This window comes from Lissotriton helveticus, chromosome 9 (genome assembly GCF_964261635.1).
Source record: "Lissotriton helveticus chromosome 9, aLisHel1.1, whole genome shotgun sequence".
NCBI classification, from domain to species: domain Eukaryota; kingdom Metazoa; phylum Chordata; class Amphibia; order Caudata; family Salamandridae; genus Lissotriton; species Lissotriton helveticus.
The window spans coordinates 425403922-425426072 of record NC_136070.1 but is presented as its reverse complement, the minus strand read 5'-3'; the positions used below and the strand labels follow the sequence as shown (position 1 = coordinate 425426072).

Genomic DNA, 22151 nt, shown 5'->3' with positions numbered 1-22151 from the left:
ATGCCAGGTGAGCGTTATAGGGGAAGGGAACCCCTTTTAAAGCGAGTCATTTTCTCTCTGGATTTCCCTTCTCTTTTTGAAACTCAGGAGCAGCAACATTGTGGTGGTGTCACCACCAGGGCTTTAAGTGGAAGCTTTTTCAATATTAATTACAACAAGCCAGACAGAGTTGCTGCTTATTTATCTTATGCAAATAACAACCATTGACAAAGCCAATAGTCCTAACTTGTTGTTGGTATGATGTTACTTGTTGTATCATATATCTGGATGCAGTGATAGAAACAACAAAATACAAGTTGGGCGGCACACCATGCTAAGCACAGATTTTTAGCTTGTGTTTTGAGCCACGCTCTTAATTACATTGGCCACGCCCCTTTGAGAGACCACCCAGTTTTTTCATCCCACTTAAAGCCCTAACTGTTCCTATAAGGTTGCCCTACTAGGTTATGTAATGGTATTTGTGAATAACTAGAACCTTTGTACGTGCTCATAGTTTTTCGTTTTCTTTTCTTTTAGTGCCTTGTTATAGACTTGATGACCTACAATTATCTCCTCATCTACCTACGTTATGCATTACTCCTGTCAAAACGTCACTTGTAAATGTTCTTGTTGCAAAGTCTTATGGGTGCATAAATTGCTACATGACAATAAAAAGTTACAAAAACAGCTGAGGGTACCTTTGGGGACCCCTTTACAAATTATATCACATTCTTCATTGGTGAATAGAGGCGGCTGTCGTCTTTTATTATTATTATTATTATTATTATGCGTTCTTATATAGCGCTCGATTACCCGTAGGCATCTCGGCGCTTGCCTTGGGAACCCGTCCTGGCTTTTCCCTGTGAGATACCCATACTGGGCATCCCCAAGGTGAAAGCCAGGCATCCCGCCGCGGGGGGCCGTAGTGGAGATTAAGCAGGCTGATGCCCAGAGCTGCAGAGTGTGAACCCGTGATTCGAGTAGGCACCGAAACAAGAATTATCGAGTCCGTGGATATTTGGGCTCAAGACCCTGCCGCGTCGGGAATTGAACCCTGGTCCCGGGTCTGACCTCTGCTTCAGGGTCTACCTCCTCTAACCAGTGAGCCACACTTCTCCACAAGTCTTTTCCCTCATCTGTGTTAGGAGTTATGAAAAAGAAAGCAGAAGGTTGGAGAAGAATGGTGTCGTGGTGTTGAGAGGGTGCCTCAAAATGCCCTTAAAATGAATGTAATTTCCTGTGTTTTTTGTGGTTGGCTGTGATCTCTGCCACGAAGGCAGGACAGAGTCACCACATTAGGGAGGGAACTCTCTTCAGGTGGAGAAAATCACAAACAATTTATTGGATCACAAAACTAATAACAGGGGTTTTCATGTGTGTAACTTATGAGCTCCAAGTAAAATTTTGCCTATGTTAGAACTAAAACATGAGAGTAGTATGTGAGAGTTAGTAGTTGAGTGCTGTTAATGAAAAGTTTTTGAATGCTACAGTAAATGGAGAGGCAAATTATTTTTAACTAGAGCATAGTTAAATTGAGCTGCCTCAGGATGGTATCTATGGACAGTGTGGTAGTGCACAATGTATCATTGACAAGAGGTTCTACAAACACATAAATGCAGTTACCAGCCGAAAATAAATGCAAGGGTAGAATAAATACTGCAAACAGGCAGAAGGAGCAGAGGAAATATGGCAAAAGTCCCTATGAAATATGGAATTAACATAACCCCCCCCCTCATTACTAACAAAGCAGCCAGATGCCTTATATGATGGCAATTTCAGTATAATGGGGTGCAACCAAACTGCCTGGAAGGCGCCATATACATACAGAATGTGGTGAGGTAACTCGTTGTGTAAGAGAAGATGGCGATTCCTTAATCAATAAAGTAATTTTTTGGCTTTGGACACTCACAAAGGCAAGGTGGCGATACTCTCTGATGTTTTGAGAGCCACACAAGCATGACTGTATCAATATTTTATTCATATCACAAGAACTGGTGGACGGCCTGATAGCAATGGATGTTCGCTCAAGGCCCTGATTCGCGTCAAGTACATTCAGGCACTGGAGGCTTAACCCCGACACTTATGACAGCGAAGCTCTTACAAAGCAGTCCTCCCCAGTCGTAGGAAGCAGACAATTTTAGACTTAGAAAAACAGAGTATTTATCATCACACCCCATTTCCTATGGACAAAAAGGTTGGTGGTTGGAACTTACTTTTTGAAACTATTGTGGGGCTAAAATTGAAATTGTCAGACCCTTTAGTGTGTATTGTTTTGCGGTTCGAATCATAGAAATTACTTAGGCAGTGGGTCCCCATCTTCCAATAATGACTCAGTGAGGGTCCCCGGATTCTGGTAATGATTCATTGGAGGTCCACAGAAGTCAAAAGGTTAAGAACCGCGGCTGTAAAAGATTAGATTGCTTACCTTTCGTTGGCTCCTTTGGAGCCCATGTCAATTTAACTTGAAGAGCTGGGTGAGCCACACCTGTGGGATGGAAATTGGTAGAGTTTAATTATTTCAACATCATGGTGGATATAACCACTTAAAACTAAAGGTAGGGCTAAACCTTGATCAACTCCACAGTTCACCTTCAAAATAGATTAAAAGGTGTTGTCAATCTATTCACAGATATTGAGTGGGAAGTAAATCCCAATAAAATGTGCCTCACTCATCAACAGAGAAGTCTCTTTCACGTTCTAGTGTTACAGTAGTACTAAAAGCAGTCCAACACCCTCTGCCCCATCTGTTCTCAATCTTTAACCGCAGACATTAAAATGCAAGATAAAAGAGATTTAGATGTTCTTTTCAGAGATTGTATCTCTTTGCAGAACCTGGCGTTGATTTGGAGAATACATTGATTCCGCAATGTGTCAAGGCCTTGTTGAGTATGGATCCTTGTCGTTTCACAGGCACATCTCATAGTAGTGTCACCTAGTTGACAGAATTGTTGTTGGAGGAGTTCCAGCCGATGAAGGCATGCAGGGGAGCATCATTTTCTGGACCCCTTTGGGTGTGGGAATGGAAGCAAATGCAATTTGAATTGATTGGGGGACTCACTAGAGTCCTTTCTTCCAAGAAGTGCTTTCTGAAAGAAATCTCTCTGTAAGGCAAATATTTAGTACTCTGAACAAGTTATTTCACTCTCAAATGTCTGGTAAAAGAGTTGTATGCTTTGCACACCTAGTGGAAGACACTGCGCGCTGCAAGAAAATGGTTTACAAGCACGAAAATGTTTCAATTCAAGGGAATTATATCCACTTTGTCTCAATAAACAGATAACAGTACAACCAGATAATATCCTGGGGTTATCCAATGTAACAAGAAATTACACTTCTTGACCACCAGTCACTAAAATATTTCATAATAGTCTAATCCTTTGGGGGTCATCACTGACTAGGGGCAGATTTATCATTATTGCATGCAGCACAGCATAGCACAACAGAGCACATCAAGCCACCTTGCTGGGCTGCGCGAAAGGGAAAGGGCAGGAATGCACAGTATTTAACACCATACGGCACATTCCTGTCCACAGTGTGCTGCCAGGTGCCAGTGCAGGCACCCGTGCAAGGGTGCCTGCATTGGAAAAGGATTGTTTTTGTGCAGGAAGGGACACCTTCCTGCACACAACCAATAATCTGAGTAGTTTTTCCTCTTTCTATGTGTGCTGCAGAATGCATGCTGGTGTGCAAGGCTTCTACCATACTCTGACTGTCACTCAGTTGCCTCACTGGGGCAGGAGAGGCACTGCATCCCCCCACCTCCCCCCCTAGCATGTGCAGCATATAAATATGGCCATACGGGTGGGTAAACCACCCAAGCTCTTTTTAACTCCTGCCTGGCCCGAGAGAGATTATTTTCTGCAATTCCCTCTGGCTCATCACAAATGCTTTCTGTCCAAGTTGTGTGGTATTTTATATAAGTTTCCGTGTGGTTATTACAAGCAGGTTTTTCTATACTTTTCCATACTTTAACTGAGAAAATATTTGTTGTTATCTAATGTAAATTGAGTTACATATTTCCTTAGAAAATACTAAAGCAGAAAAGGAGAGAAGGTGCTCTTTGAGAGGAAGGAATGAATAGCAGGCCTTAATGCCCAACATCATGTAAGTGTAACCTCATCCACTCCAAACTCCCTTTTCCATGCAGACACACAAGGCAGCTGTTCCCATCTTCTTTATGGTCCTCTTCCACTTACATACTCCACACAGAAAGACCTTGAATGAAGGCAAACAACAGTAGTCAGTGCCTGGTGTCTAAGCCTGGTTGGCTGAGTCGATATCACCATTCTGTAGATGATGTTAATATCCATTAACATGGAGGCTATAAGCCTTGAATATTCTAATATGGACAGCTATACCATGGAGATAAGGCCCTATTTCAGTGCCTGTTTCTGAGAATGGGATGTGACTAGAATGTAAGTGAGTTGCTAAACGTTTCCTAGAAACACAACAGAAATACTGGAATGTGTGTTACTTAGAAGTAATTACTTCCTTTTTGTCTGCCGTATGCACCAAGTGGAGATTCTAAGAGAAGGGTTTCCATGGTAACTATTTTGCTGCATGTCTTGATTTAGTATGGTTTTAACGTAGCTCTGATTTTCCCTGGGTTGTTTCCTTGCTGTACCTAAAGTGAGATACAAGAGGACTTCAAGACCATGGAAAAGATCAGATAGCTCTGATATTCCTCAGCACTGTATTCTCTCTTCCAAAACTAATGAGAGACTAGAACTACAGACTCTTGTGACTAGCCTTGTCCACCCTAGTAAATTGAGTATGTTTTGGGATTACTGCTATCAGGAACTGCTTATAAAATGCTAGTCCATGAAGCTCTTCTTTCATGCATTGCTCAATTAACTTGTCTGTAGCTCACAAGTTCCTGCTTTGCTACTGCCTAAGACTGTATCCTGTTCTGCTGCCGCTTGCTGTAGATTTCTACCAGCACTAAATTACTTTTTTTCTTCTATTTTCTGTCTCGAATCTGGTAGCAAGTGCAGCTCTTGTGCTCCTTTCTCTAAAATGTGTCCCTTCTGTTACTGCTACTATTTCCCCTTGCTTTCTGTCTTGTTTTCCTGTTTTTGATTCAACTGCCCCTTAGCTTATTCATTGTTTTTCTGTCTTGTGTCCTGATCCCCAGTCTACTTGTTGTTTCTAGTTTTTACGTCTATTACTCGTGTTTCTCTTGCATGCTCCAGTTTTCTCTCCAGTCTCTGAATCTTGCTTGTTACAATTTCTACTCTCCTTGGGATCGATTCATAGAACTAATCTGAGATAAAATCCTAAACGTACTACTTTTAGTATTCACAGAAGGCATTTAGTAGTAGTAAAGTTAGGATTCCTAACTGTACTACTACTAAATGCCTTTTGTGAATACCAAAAGTAGTAAATTTAGGATTTTATCTCAGATTAGTTCGGCCCCCTTGAGTTTTTCTTTACATGTTTAATCTCCAGCTTTGTTCTGTGTAGCGTGTTACAGTTTCTAGTATACTTGTACTTGTCGTGCCTTGACCGTTCTCCAGTTGTACCTCAATTCGTTCCTCTTGCATGTCTGCTACAGTTCTTTGGTTCCATTAGCTTTTTCTATTCCACTCGGTCTCTTGTTATGCCTCTTTGCCTTACTTGTCTCATAATTGCATTGCAGTTCTTCTTCCTTAAGTGCACCTGTTTACTTTGAGCAGTTTTATGAGTGCTGCTGGGCTGTGGGCTCCCAAGCTCTTGGTGTTCGATTAGTGTGATCTTTAATCCTCACCTTTGTTTACGTGATTGACATTTTCATAGGGATTGGCTCCTGGATTCTGCAAAGCAACCCCGGCCCCATCCCTTACCTTGTGTTTTTCTTGATTTACATGCAATCTTAAGTTCCGCAATAGACAGTGCAGTGTGCCGTTGTTTTTTTTTTCTTTTTTTTGTAATCTTCACTGTATCTCCAGATGGACCCCTAATATTATATCTCGTATATGTAAGTACAATCATTGTATGTGTAAATATAAAGGATCACTTCTACCCTCCTCACAGTCAATGGTGTCTGTAGAGTGGCTAACTGTAAGAGTGGTCTGCATGAAGATGATGATGAACACGAAGATAAAGCCAGAGTGATGACCCAGATGTAAAGTGCATATGAATTGAAGGCCCACTGAGGGACTTGCCCTATATAAATGCATTACTGTGGAGGAAAAAATATATGAGATTGAGCACTCCCTCTCAACAATAGCAACAATCGTACCTCAAATCCATGGGTTACTGGACCTTGTTTGAAGGCCCGCTAAAACTGATATGGAAAACACTCTTTCCACTATGCGGTGATGTGCTCACTTTGATGGGCCATTTTCATGCTTCTACTACATATATCTTCATCCCTTATGCACTGCATGACTCATATGATCAGCTCCTCTTTAAGTTAAGGTGCAGTTGTGGCATGCCTCAGAATCAGTCAGTCACCCTCTTCATAAAAAACAGGTGCCGACCCCAATGACCTTAACAATTTCCACTCTAGATCCAAACTTGCATCCTTGCCATGTAGCAAAGCATCTAATTACACAGAAAACATCAAATAACCAAGTTGATTACCTCCAATTGGACTGGTTGTAGCACCAAGACAACAATGTTATAAAATAGTGGATGATGCTCACGGTATTGATCAATGACAATATTTATGCTAACAATATTGATTTACAAAAGTATTGGAAAATAAATATTGATATAAAAATATTACCTTTCAATACTTAACTAATGAAAGCACAAATATCTATAACTAAAATATCACTGTTAGAAATATCTATTGTCACCTATATTGGTAACAAAAATATTGTGATATTTATATAAACATATAAATAGGCAAAAATATTACAACACAAAGTAACAATTACATTAATATCAACAAAAAATGATTTAAATGAATATTCACAGCATTTGATACAGTCTCACCCCTGCATATGGCTCAACGATTACAGCAAGCTGGTGTCAGTGGGACTTCCCTTAATCTTCTCCACTCTTTTCTGACCTATTAGCTGCAAATTGCCAGCGGTGGAGGTTTCAAGGTTAAGGTGCTAACTCCGAGTTTGGCAGTCGAATAGACCGACAAAGCCGCAATGGGTGGTGCGCCTACAGCCACATCGGCGGTCCAACCGCAGTGTTACAATTTTGGCGGTCAGACCGCCATAAGGCCGCTGGGAACCATGATCCCTTGGCGGTCTTGCAGCGGTCTTCAATATGCTGGTGGTGCTGCTGCAACACCGTCAAGCATATTATGAATTTCCTCACCACCACAGTTTTCATGGTAGTGAGACCACCACGAAAAGTGTGGTGTTGCGGAAGCTAAGGGGGGCCTACAGGGCCTGGGGGTGAATGTAGTGGGCACATGGTGTGCCCCCCTGTCTGTATGCACCCTCTGTTCCTGCATGGAACAGAATGCAAAACATTGTGAATTCCAATCCTTTCATGAATGGGCAGCGCCCTCCCCGTGGTGCCTTTCTAAGGCTCCCCTATGAGTCTTAGAAAGGCATTGCCTTGGGACCACCACCACAGGACCGCCCGACCTGTATTCCAGTCGGAATGCAGCGGGTGGGCTGACTACGTGTTTGGCGGTCTTGGGGCGAGGCGCTGGTCTGGTGGCCTGCACCAAGACCACCAAACTCATAATCAGCCCCTGACGCTTTTAGCCTCCTATGTGGGGTGCCCCAGGGCTCACCCCTGAGCAAATCTCTTTTTAATCTGTATGCTGCCCCTCTTGCTTAACTAGTGCAATCCTTCAGTTTTCAAGTTTTATCTTAAGCAGATCATTGAGTTTATCTCCGACAACCTAGCCCCCATGGTAGCGAAATGTAATCAGCGCATGTCCAACATTAGTATCTGGATGAGAGACAACTTTTAAAAACTAAATACAGACAAAACCAAGTTGTTGTTGTTGTTCGGAACCCAGGATTCCATCTGGTCCGATATCTGGTGGCTGGAGACCTGTGGCCCGCTACCCACTTCTGTGAAGTCAGCAAACAATCTCAGTGTTATCTTCGATAAAGCGCTTAGCTTTGACGTACAGGTCAGTCGTACTACCAGCACCTGCTTCTTTATCATTAGGACTCTGAGAAAGAGTTCCCCTTTCATTTCTTTGGAAATGTGTCACTCAGTTATCATCACTCTCGTCACCTCGTGTTGGGATTATTGTAACGCATTACACATCAACATTATCAGTCTTCCTTGAATACACTTTAGGTGGTTAAGTGTTAGATATGTTCACAGCCTAATAACCACTACTGCTACCTCCCAGAAGGACGAGGCCTGGGCATAAGGGGAAGAGTCTCATAAAAAATGCACACAACCATACTTCTATTGCCATTAAATACTAGACGAAGATAGTCACTGGAAGATCTTACTGCATGAATGCCACTGCATAATGCGCCTACATGACATTAATAATTTATGTTGCTCAAGCAGGCCATCTTTCAACTCAACAATTGATAGAGACACCTGCCTGTTGCTATGTAGACACAGCTATCAATGTATGGACATGCTATATGTTGAATATCTTATTTCTACAGCACACTCTACTGTATTGTATTTGGTCACCATAATGTATGTAACCCCATTGTATGGTACAATATACTACCAAGTAACATAAGCCTTGTGTACTAAGGGCCAGATGTACAACCATTGTCCTCTGCGACTCGCAAATTGAGAAAAATTGCGACTCGCAATTTGCGACTCGAAAAGCCAATGTACAACAGTGTCAGAGACACTGTTAGCGATTCCCAATGGGGGCGCAAAATGCTAGGCTCATGGATATTATTGAGCCACTCGCAATTTGCGACCCCATTGGGAATGGCTGGCCCGCCCAGGGATGGTGGCCTGCTGGGCTCAGCAGACCTCCATGTCTGGGACTGCTTTTCAATGAAGCAGTTTTTTTAATGCAGCCCGTTTTCCTTAAAAGAAAAAGGGATGCATAAAAAAAAAAATAATGGAACATTTTTATTTCATTTTTGAAGGGCAGGTAGTGGTCCCCCGGACCTCTGCCTGCCCCTAAAAAAAATTCCCAGCATTCGCAAAGGGGGCCCCCTTCCCATTTGCGACTGCATTACCAGCCTCTTGAAGAGGGCGGTAAATTGCGAGTGTTTTGCGACTGCAATTGCAGTCAAAAAAACATTCATACATGGTGTGTAAGTCGCTATTAGAAAGGGAACACCCCTTCCTAATAGCGAGTTGCAAGACACTATTTTGCAAGTCGCAATTTTTCCGACTTGCAAATTAGTGTTAATACATGGATGGCCGTGTAGGTTTTTGCATGCGCAAATGGGTCACAAACCCGTTTGCGAATGCAAAAACGTGTCGTACATCTGGCGCTAAATGTATTCACTTCTCCGCTCTTACTTTTTCTGTAAAAGCCAATAAAATGTGTTGCAAAAAAGAAACTTCAAGTGGCTCAGAATGCGGCTGCCCGTCACATTCTCAACATTCCCAAACATCTCTCTGTCACAGATGGGATTCGCTCCCTTCACTGGCTCACAGTTGTTAATTGGATCACCTTGGTCTTCCTAGCATTGTACCATAAAGGACCCAGGCATTTGAATTCCCTTTTTCATTGCTACACCCATGCAGACCCCTTATATCCTTCCTCTGTAGGAAGGTGATGACTTCCAGGTATCAGAAAGCCTGATGGGAGTTCCTTCTTCATGCAGCGATTCTACATACGTTATCACAGAGCTGGGGAGATCTATCTGAGGAGCCACCGACACACATGCTAATGCAATATCTACACATCATGGGCCGAGGCTCACACGTGGTGCATTGGCTGGTACAAGCTCTCTTGACACACACACAATGCTCCCTCCAGACCGTGAGGGATAAATGGGTGGAAGACAGGGGCAGGGTATGGACAGATAAAGAGTGGGCGGCGGTCCTGTCTGGAGCCACCAACGTCCCCCGCAACTCCCGGTTCAAACTTATTCAACTTTATATTTTCCACCGAGCCTACCTGTCACCTGACAAGATTAATAGATACTTCGAGGTCACAACATCTGCGTGCCCGAGGTGCTCCCTTGTGGGCGCAGACTTACTACACATGTTGTGGTCCTGTACCACACTGCAGACATACTGGCAAACCGTGATGGACATACTATCGGGGAGCGTGGGAGGGGAACTGCGACACACGTGGGAGACATGCATATGAGGACGAAACTAAACAAAGTCCCGTCTAGATTTTGGGACCTTGGGATGATCACGGCAAAGAGGCTGATCACTAAACATTGGAAACGCAACGAGCCCCCACAGGCAAAATACTGGTGCACTTCCTTTGACAACTGGGCCAGGGCGGAAAGCGTAACCCTCCACAGAGAAGAAGCCGCGGGATTACGAAAATACCCAATCGCACATTTCACTGACAAACGCATACCAGATCTGAGGAATGCAAATTGAACGCCTGACAGGCTGCACACTCTCTAAAGCCAATTACAATACACATACTTTCTTTTTGCTTTCTCAGACTATACTAGAGATTATACCACGTTATCCTGATTCACAAAACACCCTTTCTATTTGCTGTAGAACTATCTCCTTTGAGACACGTGATTTCTTCTTATCACGACAGGGTCCTTGTGAGCGCAAATAATCCTATTTGACGATTCTCCAGTCTCCTCTTATTATACTATGTACAGTAACGCAAGTGAAATGCAATGTAGCGGTTCATGGACTCTTTTCTTATATTTTCTGAATCACTTGGAATGATTGTAAGAATTCATGTCGTATGTACTCTGCTTCAATTATTGTTGATCGCTGTGAGTAAATATCTAAAAAATCAATAAAATATATTAAAAAAAAAAAATTTGAAAGCCTGATGGGGGTTCCATCTCGGATGCTGCTTCTAAACTCTGGAATACTCTGCCCGCTCACATCTCGGAAGTAAATTCCTTCACTGCATTTAAAAAACATCTCAAAACACTGCTCTATTCCTTATAGGTTCTGTCATCTGTTGCTGCTCAGTTTCAGGTAGGGAGGCTATCTTTGGCTCAGTGCTTTGACACCTTTGGGTTTAGTGCTCTCTACAAATTTTTGTTTCTTTTATTTTCAATTTTAATTACAAAACATAAACATAACAACATTTTATGTTAAACAAAAAGAAAAAATGAACATTAAAACATATCTAAATAACAACATAGTAACAATTTTAAATTACTAAAATAAACATAAATTCCCCCCCAAAGTATATTTACAACAAGTACTAACATTTAATCATTAAACAAAAATAATTATAAATATATACATAAATAATACAACCAAATTAAAGTAAAAATATCGAAATATAAATTCAACCTAAAAGTAACACTAACCAATTAAAAAAACATAAACCAAAATACCAATAAAATAATACAAACAATTAAACTAACAATATAAAAGGCACACAAAATGTAACTTCTTTCTACTCCAAAAACAGCAAAAGCGATACTCTGCTGTATTTTTCAAACATGACCTGAGAAGAGAAGTGGGAAAATATACACAACTACTTTCCACAGCAAGTGAAAGAGATCTGTATAATAACTTATCAATTAATTACATTTTAAAAATGTAACATAACAAATAACAAACAAAACACTCTACTTCTTTTATGTCTTTAACTGTAGTTACTAAAAAGAAATTACAACAATTTGAGAAACCACTAATCTACCAAAAAATTGCAGCAATCACATTCTGGGAAAAAGGCACGCAAACACTAAGTAAGTAAAGAAATTACTAAATACCAACTCATGCTAAAAATAATTAAAAAATCCTTCAGCCCCTTCTAACTACAAACAAACAAAGCTAAGGCAATTTTTTTTCCCCAACAGAAAAGCAGCCCCCTTACACACATTACAACACCCCCAAAGCAAAACCTGAAAATAAAGACTGGAATTACCAGCAAGAACACATATGTTAGCATGAAATAGGAAACGTGTACCATAAATGTGTCTGTCAATAAAAAATGGATTGTAATTTTTTGAATATTTAGTGACTGATTATGATGGTGGTGGAACGGCTTCTGTCAGGGGGCGGTGAAATGGCTGCCATCAGTACCACCGGCATCTAGCTCATTGGATTCGACCGCTGCATTAGGATGCAGGCGGTCGGAGCTCAGCTGTCGGGGGGACAGACCGCTGCGTCCGACAGGATCAAGGAGCCCATTATGCCGAAAGTCGGACTCCTATTCCCTACAACGACGGCGGTGCCTGCTCAGGCACCGCCGTAGGGGTTAGGATGTCCCTTTCAGCCCTGGCAGGAGGAAAGTGATTTTGGGTTCCTCTAGCAGAGCCCTCTTTCCCCCAGGCCCTCCGCTATGGGGTCTGGGGGGCACCAAAATCCCTGCACCATGTGGCAGGCACCACATGGTGTCTGTCACATAGTGCAGGGATGTTTCAAATTTGTATAATTTGTATTGCGGCATGTGCTTCAGCCTGACTTCTAGTTGGGCAGTCCTGCTTCCGCCACAGTACCGGCCAGACAAGAGTCCGACAAGCATTGTAATCAGGCCCTTGGTGCCTGATTACGACTTTGGTGGTGTTTGCAGCAGGCCACTAAAGCCGTCTGCCAACCACCCGACAGATTAGGAGTTTTCTCCTGCTCTGGCGGGCGGTGCTTTGGTGGTCCAGAGTGGTGAGTCTTAGAAAGGCACCACAATGGGAATACCAAAGAACGTTAATGCACGCCATTGACTGTGCAGTCCATGCAATGTAGGAACAGGGGTTGCATAGAGATAGGGGAGCACACCATGTGCTCCCTGCCAGCACACCATGTGCTCCCTGCATGCACCCCCAGGTCCTGAGGCAAGAGGAGGCCCTGTAGGGCCCCCTTAGTTTCCTCACCGCAGATCTTTTCACGGAGGGCTCACAGCCATCAAAACTGTTGCAGTGAGGAAACTCATAATATGCTTGGTGGTGCAGAAGCAGCACTGCCAGCATATTGCGGCCTAGGACCGCCTGCCACTGCCAAGGGATCACTGATCCCTGGCGGTTGCGGCAGTCCAATGGTGGTCTGACCACAAGAGTCATAATAAGGCGGGCAGACCACCGGTATAGCAGTAGCCGCATCGCCACCAATGTGCCACCCCGGGTTTGACAGTCCACAGATCTCCAAACTCAGAATTAAACCCTTAATTCTTTCTAGTTTTACACTATTTTTCGACATAATGACAGAAAGAGCAAGATACATCACAGAAAGGGAAACAACTAATCTCTCACATGGGCAACACTTACAGCCAAGAAAGTATAAGCACGGAAACTATCCATTAGAAATGTATTAAATATTACTCTAATGCTTGCTGTTGGTGGGCAACTAAAAATTATGAATTTGTTATCAATGTAAGGGAACATAACCACCCCCTAAATGTAACAGAATTCGAAGTAAGGCATGTACTATAAAATTTAAGAGAGGTGAGTACTAATTCCTTAGAGCCCATAACTAAAATACTGAAAGATATACTCCGTAAACTTCCAGAACAAATCACAATCGAGGTACCATTCACCATACCATTCATTCACATATACCCCATCCTTCATCAATATGAAAACACTAATATACCATTCACATATGCCCTACTACCAAATAAGCAAAGTAGAATTTACAATCAACTACTAAACCACATTAAAATTAAAACTATTCCCCACATCAAATAATAAAAGATTTTGAACAAACCGTGATTCAAAACAATCCTTAAACTTCTCTCACACACAGCCACTCAAGACTGTTACTACCATTTTAACCAAAACCCTTTGGAGACACCTGCAACAATCTGCAGTAAATGTAAAATATGCAGGGGGAGTGACTCCGAGCCTCAAGATGGCGGTCGCACTCTGAGAGTGCTCCGGACCCCTCCGCCATCCGCTCGAATCCCCGCTAATCTTAAGACACCTACCCAAGGTCGCTGGCTGTTGCATCTGGTGGCAGTCAACTGGCAGTGATCCGGGCAATCAGCGACAGAGGGGCTGCCACCGATTGAACTAAAGAGGCACTCTCATGCAACATACAAAATGGCAGTCCCCCAGAGGGACAGGGAGGAGGGCCTGTGACGCGAATCTCCCCGGTGGGCAGCAGCCCACTGAAATTGGTGCCGGCCGAGAGAATGGGTGCAACCTCATGAGAGAACTGTGCAGAAGACGTCAGCCTGACATTGGCTCCGAGGGTGAGACTTCCATAAACCCGTATGATTGCCACCGACACCCAAGCCTAGATCCCAGGGGCCTACGATGCACGCTCTCTGCCGGTGGGGCTCCCCTGCCTGCCCTGACCTCCCTTGACCACAGTGAGACTGGTGATGTGAGCCACAACTTACCCATCCCCCGGTGGGGGATTCCCCAGGGCTGCTGGGGCCTCCATTGAGTTGCAGCGATGGACGCAGAAGAAATTCTTGAACAAACGTGCGGAAGGCGGCTGGCAGGAGGAGCCCGGATCTAAAATAGGCTCTCTTACCGGAGCAGGGTACGGTGCACGACCAAGGGGGAAGACCAGGGCTGCGGGGAAAGGAGTTGCACTTTCTCCTTCCTGCTCCCGGGAGCCGCACTGTGTATTGGCGCCAAGAGACTTGTAGAGGTACCAGCCCCGAGGTACAGCCCAAAGGGATACTGCACTCACGTAAGTCCCCCCTGAACTTGTGCTGGGCTGGCCAAGGGGAACCCTGAGGTGCATCTGAACACCTGCCACCTGCACGAAGGAAGAAGTGGCACAAGAGGCTGAGTGGTGACATTGACATGGCGGGTGGTGCGAGAACGTCCCCGGTGGCCTCCCAGGCCTAAAACCTGCATGCCTGCAGCCTATATTCCGGCCTGGACCTCGGGGGCCCGCGCATAATGCACAACCTACCAGAGAGGGCTGTTGGGCTGTGCTGATTTCCCTCGGAAGCAACAACTCTGCAGGACAGGATCGATGGCCTGCCTAGTCCCAGGAAGGGGAGCACTCGGGTCTCCGAGGCCTCCGCTAGTGCTGCAGACAGAGCCCTGACCACCTCTCCAAGGAATGCCAGGGTGAGCACATGAGCATGGATTAGGCCACCCTGCCTAGATGAGCAGAGGAGTTCCCCCGGAGAGAGATAATTGTGGAGACGCTGCTGACCTCCATCTCTCCTCCCCTTCTTATGGGAGTCCAGTTGAGCAGTGGGCCCTGCAGGAGTTTCAGTGACACTAGTCTGAGAGGTGGGGACCCACCGTGGAGTGACAGACACACAAGCCTATCCAATCTCGCACCGGACTGGCAGGTGGAGGCCATGAAGAACGGGTGATTACAGACCGCCCGCCCAGGTGAGGAGATGATTGGTGAGGAAGGGTACCGGTGCGAGAATCTGGGGTGCGGTGTGCGCCCCCAAGGGCATCTATCTAACTGCTCCGAGAAGCACCTGCCAAGCACCCGAGGGAGGGAACACCAGCAGCGGACCTCTGGCGGGGTTACACCCAACCTTTGGCACCTGCCACTTGGGCTCCAAAGTCTGGTCCTGCCCCCAAGGACTCTCAATCAATCAGTGACACTTATAAAGCACGCTACATACCCGTAGGGTCTCAAGGCGCTGGGGGGGGGGGGTGCCGCTACTGCTCGAACAGCCAGGTCTTCAGCTTCTTCCTGAAGGAGAGGTGGTCTTGGGTCAGGCGCAGGTCGGTCGGGAGGGAGTTCCAGGTCTTGGCGGCCAGGTAGGAGAAGGACCTTCCTCCTGTAGTCGTTCTTCGGATGCGGGGGACGGCGGCGAGGGCGTGGTTGGCTGATCGGAGGTGGCGTTTGGGAGTGTAGAAGTTGACTCGGCTGTTGAGGTAGCTCGGGCCTTGGTCGTGTAGGGCTTTGTGTGCGTGGGTGAGGAGGCGGAAGGTGATTCTTTTGTTGACGGGAGGCCAGTGAAGGTCTCTCAGATGTCCGGAGATGTGGCTGGTTCGTGGGATGTCGAGGATGAGTCTGGCTGAGGCGTTCTGGATCCGCTGGAGTCTCTTATGGAGCTTGGCGGTGGTACCGGCGTAGAGGGCGTTGCCGTAGTCCAGTCGGCTGGTGACGAGGGCCTGGGTGACGGTCTTCCTGGTCTCGGTGGGGATCCACCAGAAGATCTTCCGTAGCATGCGTAGGATGTTGAAGCACGCCGAGGAGACGTTGTTGACTTGCCTGGTCATGGAGAGGGAGGAGTCCAGGATGACGCCCAGGTTGCGTGCATGGTCTGTCGGTTTGGGTGCGGTGCCCAGGGCGGGAGGCCACCAGGAGTCGTTCCAGGCGGAGGGTGAGGAGCCCAGGATGAGGACCTCCGTCTTGTCCGAGTTCAGTTTCAGGCGGCTGGTCGTCATCCACTCGGCTACCTCTTTCATCCCTTCGTGCAGGTTGGCTCTGGCGGCGGCGGGGTCGTTGGTCAGGGAGAGGATCAGCTGGGTGTCGTCGGCGTAGGAGATTATGCTGAGGTTGTGTTTGCGTACGATGGCCGCGAGGGGGCTCATGTAGACGTTGAAGAGGGTGGGGCTCAGAGAGGATCCTTGGGGGACGCCGCAGATGACTTCGGTGGCCTCTGACTTGTACGGTGGTAGGCGGACTCTCTGTGTTCTTCCGCCGAGGAAGGAGATGATCCATTCCTGTGCCTTCCCCTGGATTCTGGCGTTGTTGAGGCGCTGCACTAGGTTGCGGTGGCAGACCGTGTCGAAAGCCGCGGAGAGGTCTAGGAGGATGAGGGCCGCTGTTTCTCCATTGTCCATCAGGGCTCGGATGTCATCGGTGGCGGCGATGAGGGCGGTCTCGGTGCTGTGATTGGCTCGGAAGCCGGACTGTGAGGGGTCGAGGGATCCGTTCGTCTCGAGGAAGGCGGCCATCTGCTTGTTGACGGTCTTCTCGATGACTTTGGCTGGAAACGGGAGGAGCGAGATGGGGCGGTAATTCTTGAGGTCGGTGGGGTCGGCTGATGGCTTCTTTGAGAAGAGAGGCAGCCCTTTGCCCGATGACCACTCCAACGCTGAGTAATAATTGTCCGCTTGCTCCATATGACACTCTGAGAGAAGGGCCCTGCTGACGAACGGGTTCCCCAGGTCACAGGAGGCTGAGCCAACCTGATATACTGATACCCTGTGGACGCACTAGCAAATCCGACAACCCAAACGGATAGGGTCCGAATCTAAACCTGAAGGGCCCTCAGCCTGCGGCGAGAGACAAGCCACACGAGACACGAGAAAGATAGACGAATATCCGGCCACTCTATCAGCTGGGATATGGCTGAACCTGGAGAGATTGCTTCCCCCCCCTCCCTCCTGTAACTGAAGACAGGTCAGAAGCCTAAATACGTGACCATGGGTAAAGACAAAGTGATGAAGCCACCTCCCTCTCAAACTCATGGAACATTACACCACCGGTAACCCCGGCATCAGCAACTCTGCCCCAGCCGCAACGCCGCTGCCAAAAGGGTATCTGGCCACCATCCTTCAAGCCATATGCACCTCCCAAGACTCCGTAATGCAACAGCCAGGATCACCGAGGTTGAGTCCCGACTCTCCACAGTTGAAGATGATATGACAATGATGAAGACTTGAGTGTTACATCTGCTGGCCCACACGGCTGAGCTCCACAGAAGGGCAGAAGATGCTGAAAATTGTTCCCGTAGGAATAATCTCTGCTTTGTGGGCATCCCGGAATGGACGAAACCCACTCAAGTCGCCCCATTTATTGAGAACTGGTTTAAGACATGGATGCCACCGGAGAGCCTGTCCACATGGTTTGTGGTGGAACAGGCCAGCTGTGCCCTGGCGTCCAAACCGCCACCTTGGGCTGCGTACAGACCGATAATAGCGCACCTCATCAATTTTAAGGACAGAGATGCCGTTCTGCAGGAGGCGCACTCTCAATCCCACCTTTCATTTTTTTTGTTTGATCGGTTTATTAAAGATTTTTCAGTTTGTATACATGAATACAAAGCTATACATGAATACAAAGCAGTGTAACAACATAGATAGCACCGTACCGAGTCAGTAGGTAGTCATAGAATCCAAACAGGAAATCAACAAAATAGCGGTATGATCACATTATTAGGCATAGACAACATCAATAACAGCTTCCAGCATATATCGTCAGCCATAGTGTCTGCTCCCTCCATCAGAAAAGCTGTACAAGCACTTTTTGGTGCTTCATAACTACAGCTATGCACCATGCAACAGATTACATAATCACATTTTATATGGCTTCACTCCGCCATATCATATGAATCTGAGTGTAAAGTCAAACATTTTTATGAAAACACCACACACATTGTAAAATCTGTCTGGGAAGGGAATGGGAAGGGAAGCAGGAGCCTCAGCAAGGGAATGAGTAAACCAAAGTTCCCGGCTTCGGAAAAACAAAGTCCTATCGACTACCATATGGCTGCACCGTCAAACTGCTGAGAGAAAAGATCATCCAGCGGAGGGGACAGGGGTCCTAGTCTGCATATCCATACACCGTTCAGAACAGGGGCCAGCTCAGGTCAGCCTCTCCAATCACCAGGAAGGGAAACATCAGATCTCAACCCCACCTCTCTTGTCAAAGGAACAAGGTGATGATCTTCTCAGACTATACAAAAGAAGTGCAGGTGCAAAGGAGATCTTTTACTGCGATCAAACAAAAACTGAGGGTGCTTATTCATTCCTACCGACTCCTGTTCTCTGCCTGCCTCAGAGTAATCCTGAACAATAAGAGTCACTTTTTCGATACCCCAGCAGTGGCCTGGACATGGGCCACAGAAGAACGATTTATGACCTTACAAAACACAACTACTGCATCTCCGACAAGAGGCAACACTGACAGCAAGAAGAATGAAATATCAGGGTCACAGGGGTGATGCACTCGGTCTCGAAGGGGCTGCAACACCTAACGACAGCCGTCAGTGTTACAGGGACGATTGGGAAGAAGTATGTCCACATCCCCTGTTGAAAGTAGACAACACGGAAGGTCGCAAGGACTCAAACCGGAGGCGAAAGCGTCACAGAGAGGATCTCTGATCCAACCACTCAGTGAATCCGGAGACACAGACCTCTTCTGCAGCCCAGCGATATAAGGCAAAACCGCAGAGACAGCGGGGTCCCATGACAGCCTAGAAGAACATTACTACTTTAAGCTTCTGAGACTCTTTAAATCCTGCAGCATGGAGAGGTCCACCACTTCATCCTCCAACCACAATGGTTATACTTGTTCGAACTGTTAATGGTAGGGTGACAGATGCTTCAGGAAAAGAAGTATGGGAAGGGGGATGGCTAGGGGGGCTTGTTCATGGGATTTTTCTCAAGTTTCTACACAATGTTCAGTTTATTACTAGACCAGACACATATGGCCTGTATTCCTCACTCAAGGACCAGACAAAAATGATGAATCCATGCTCTCTACTTGCAGCCCTAGTGTGCGCAGACCTACAAGCCTCCAGGCCAATGTCCTCACAGTAATACCATCGATGACACCATCCTGTATTGATATGGAGTCCTTGCACGTCCATTCCTGGAGCGTCAATGGACTCCTCGACAAAGTAAAGTGTGCTGCGGTCCTGAGGTTTGCACAACGCTCAGCCCCGGGGTCCTCATGCTGCAGGAAACCCATCAGTTGGGAACTCAGTGCTCGTTTTTAGCCCGGCAGGGATATGATAAAGTCTATCATGTGGGGTTCACCCGAGGATCTAGGGGTGTAGCTATTCTCCTTCACCGCTCTCTTCCATTCACAGTTGCCCAAGACACCTTAGACACTCAGGGATGCTTCGTAGCCCACACGGGGAGGATGGGAGGACACACCCTCAACCTTAACACGGTCTATATGTCCCCAGCGCTCCTAGAGACTTACCTCAGGGACTTCACAAGCTTGCTGACATCTCTTCCCCAGGGACTGACAATGAATGGAGGGGATTTCAATGCAGCCAAGGATCCTTCCAAAGATACTACCGGGGTACCTTCTCATGGCTGGCACTCAGGTGCTAACGACTCTCAGATTGGGCCTCCCAACTTGGAATCCCCGAATCCACCAGTATACCCACACTTCTGCTGCCCATCACTCTCACTCCCGCATTGACATGGTGTTTATGCCCCCCTGGAGACAAGAATTCAAACACTTGTCCAGGGGATCTCAGATCACTCACCTCTACTCCTCTCCATGGGGGAACCACTGATGCCCTCCGCCCTATGTGGCGGCTCAACGCCTGATTCCTCCAGAACAAAGATTGCAAAAAGACCCTTGGTGAAGAACTGAAGCAACACTTTCAATGTAACGAAGGTGCAGTGAGATCACCAGGGAACATTGTGGGCGGCAGATAAAGCCATCATCAGAGGCATTACTAAGGGATGCGTAAAAGTGATATACCGGTCCCAAGAGGACCATCTCATTCGCTTGGAAGCCTATGCACTCCTTCTAGCATCCCCCATGGGCGCCACAAACGGAGACGGGGAGTCTTGCCAGCTCAAACTCATATGTGAGGGAATTCTTCATGTCTCCTTAGAATCGGACCAGCAAATGTGGAGGTCTTCCATGGCCCGGATCAATGGATGGGGAAACAAAAATAGTAAGCTCTTATATTGGTTGGCATCCCGCCCTTTAGCTAATCGGATAATTCCCAAAATTGTCGATGCTGACGAATGTGCCCAATAAAAACCTGAGGCAATGGCTCAAACTTTCGCAGCACCCTACAAGCACCTGTACTCCAACATTCGGGCCCCAGAGACAGGAGACATCACTGCCTTCTTACAAGACATCCCGCACCTGCGACTATCAGAGGTTGACGCCCAAGTCCTAGATCAGCCTATCACAAGGGAAGAAGTAGACCAAACTATACTAGCAATAGCTCCGGGTAAAATGCCGGGACCAGAAGGTTACCCACCAGAATACTACTCGATATTTTGAGAGAACTTGGTGCCACACCTACAGAGCCTGTACGAAGAGGCAATAGAACTAGAAGGTTTCCCGCAAGACACTGATGTGGCTACCATGGTGGTCATACCCAAAGCGAGCCAACTGTCTACTTCCTGTTCAGATTACAGACTGTTTTCCCTCATTAACACAGACCTTAAAATCTACGCTTTGATTCTTGCTGCCCGCCTAAAACAAGTACTCATTACCTTAATACAACCTGACCAGTGTGGATTCATGCCCCGGCGTAGCACGAGGCATTGTGTCAGGCGCCTGCATGTTGCCCTAGCCCACCAGCACCTCCGGCCACTGTACATGGCAGATAGACTTGGAGAAGGCCTTTGATATGGTGGATTGGCACTACTTGGAAGAAATGCTGGTTCAAGCAGGCTTCAGCTCTAGGGGGCTGGTACTAGTGCTGTACTCTAATCCATAAGCCCGGGTATTAATCAATGGGATCCTCTTGGGTGACTTCCCGATTCAGCAGGGGACGAGACAGGGATGTCCCTTGTCGCCCCTGCTTTTCGCTTTGGTGATTGAACCTCTAGCCCGCATCATCCAGTGTGATGCCCAGATCCAGGGCTGGCGCTGGAGCGCCTCTCATGATGAGTGTATTGCACTGTACGCAGATAATGTCCTCCTGTTCATGGCGGATCCGGCCCATACCGGCCCCCATGTCTCAACCTCCTAGAACTGTTTGGGGAGGCATCTGGCTTGAGGCTTAATCCCCCTTCACAATTCAAGGGAATATATTGACTGACAATCATACATCCCCATTAGATGCCTAAGCTTCCTTTATCTGGGAATTTTGGTAGCGCTCCACTCAGAATTGACATGGTCCCTCAACCTGACCACCCCCCCCCCCCCCAGTAAAAAAGGCCAAAGATGACACGTGTAAGTGCCAGACTCTGCTGCTAAAACTGATGGGGAAAATGGGCTTGTATAAAATGATGATACTCCCACGCATCCTGTATGTCCGGCAGAACCTCCTGCTTCTTCTCCCACACTGGTGGTTTCATTCCATTGATAAACTAATGACATCCTTCCTGTGGGGGTGTTCTAGGCCGCGGGTGGCACTAACCCACTATCAGATGGCTCCATATGACAGTGGGATAGGAACAACAAACCTCTTTCTTTACTATGTCGCAACTTGGCTCCTCATTATCAATTAGTGGTACACCGGGGATGGTCGGACCCGGCTTACCAACTAGAATTAGTAGAACTAGGGTTTTCACGGATTCAAGCGATGCTCTATGAGTCGCCAATCCCCCATACAATTCCATCTGTAACGAGAATGGTCCTTCTGGCTTGGCGGTAAGCATTGCAGTAGACTCAATCGGCAACCAAACGTACACTCCTGTCAC

General features: G+C 46.6%; 1 long non-coding RNA gene across 1 annotated transcript in view; it reads right to left on the bottom strand.

Moving 5' to 3' along the window:
* LOC144781392 (uncharacterized) overlaps positions 1-22151 on the bottom strand; it is a 134203-nt gene that overhangs the window by 17349 nt on the left and 94703 nt on the right. The window contains exon 2 of the long non-coding RNA XR_013600974.1: positions 2405-2464. This is a non-coding gene — a long non-coding RNA (uncharacterized LOC144781392). The remainder of the gene's footprint in view (positions 1-2404; positions 2465-22151) is intronic.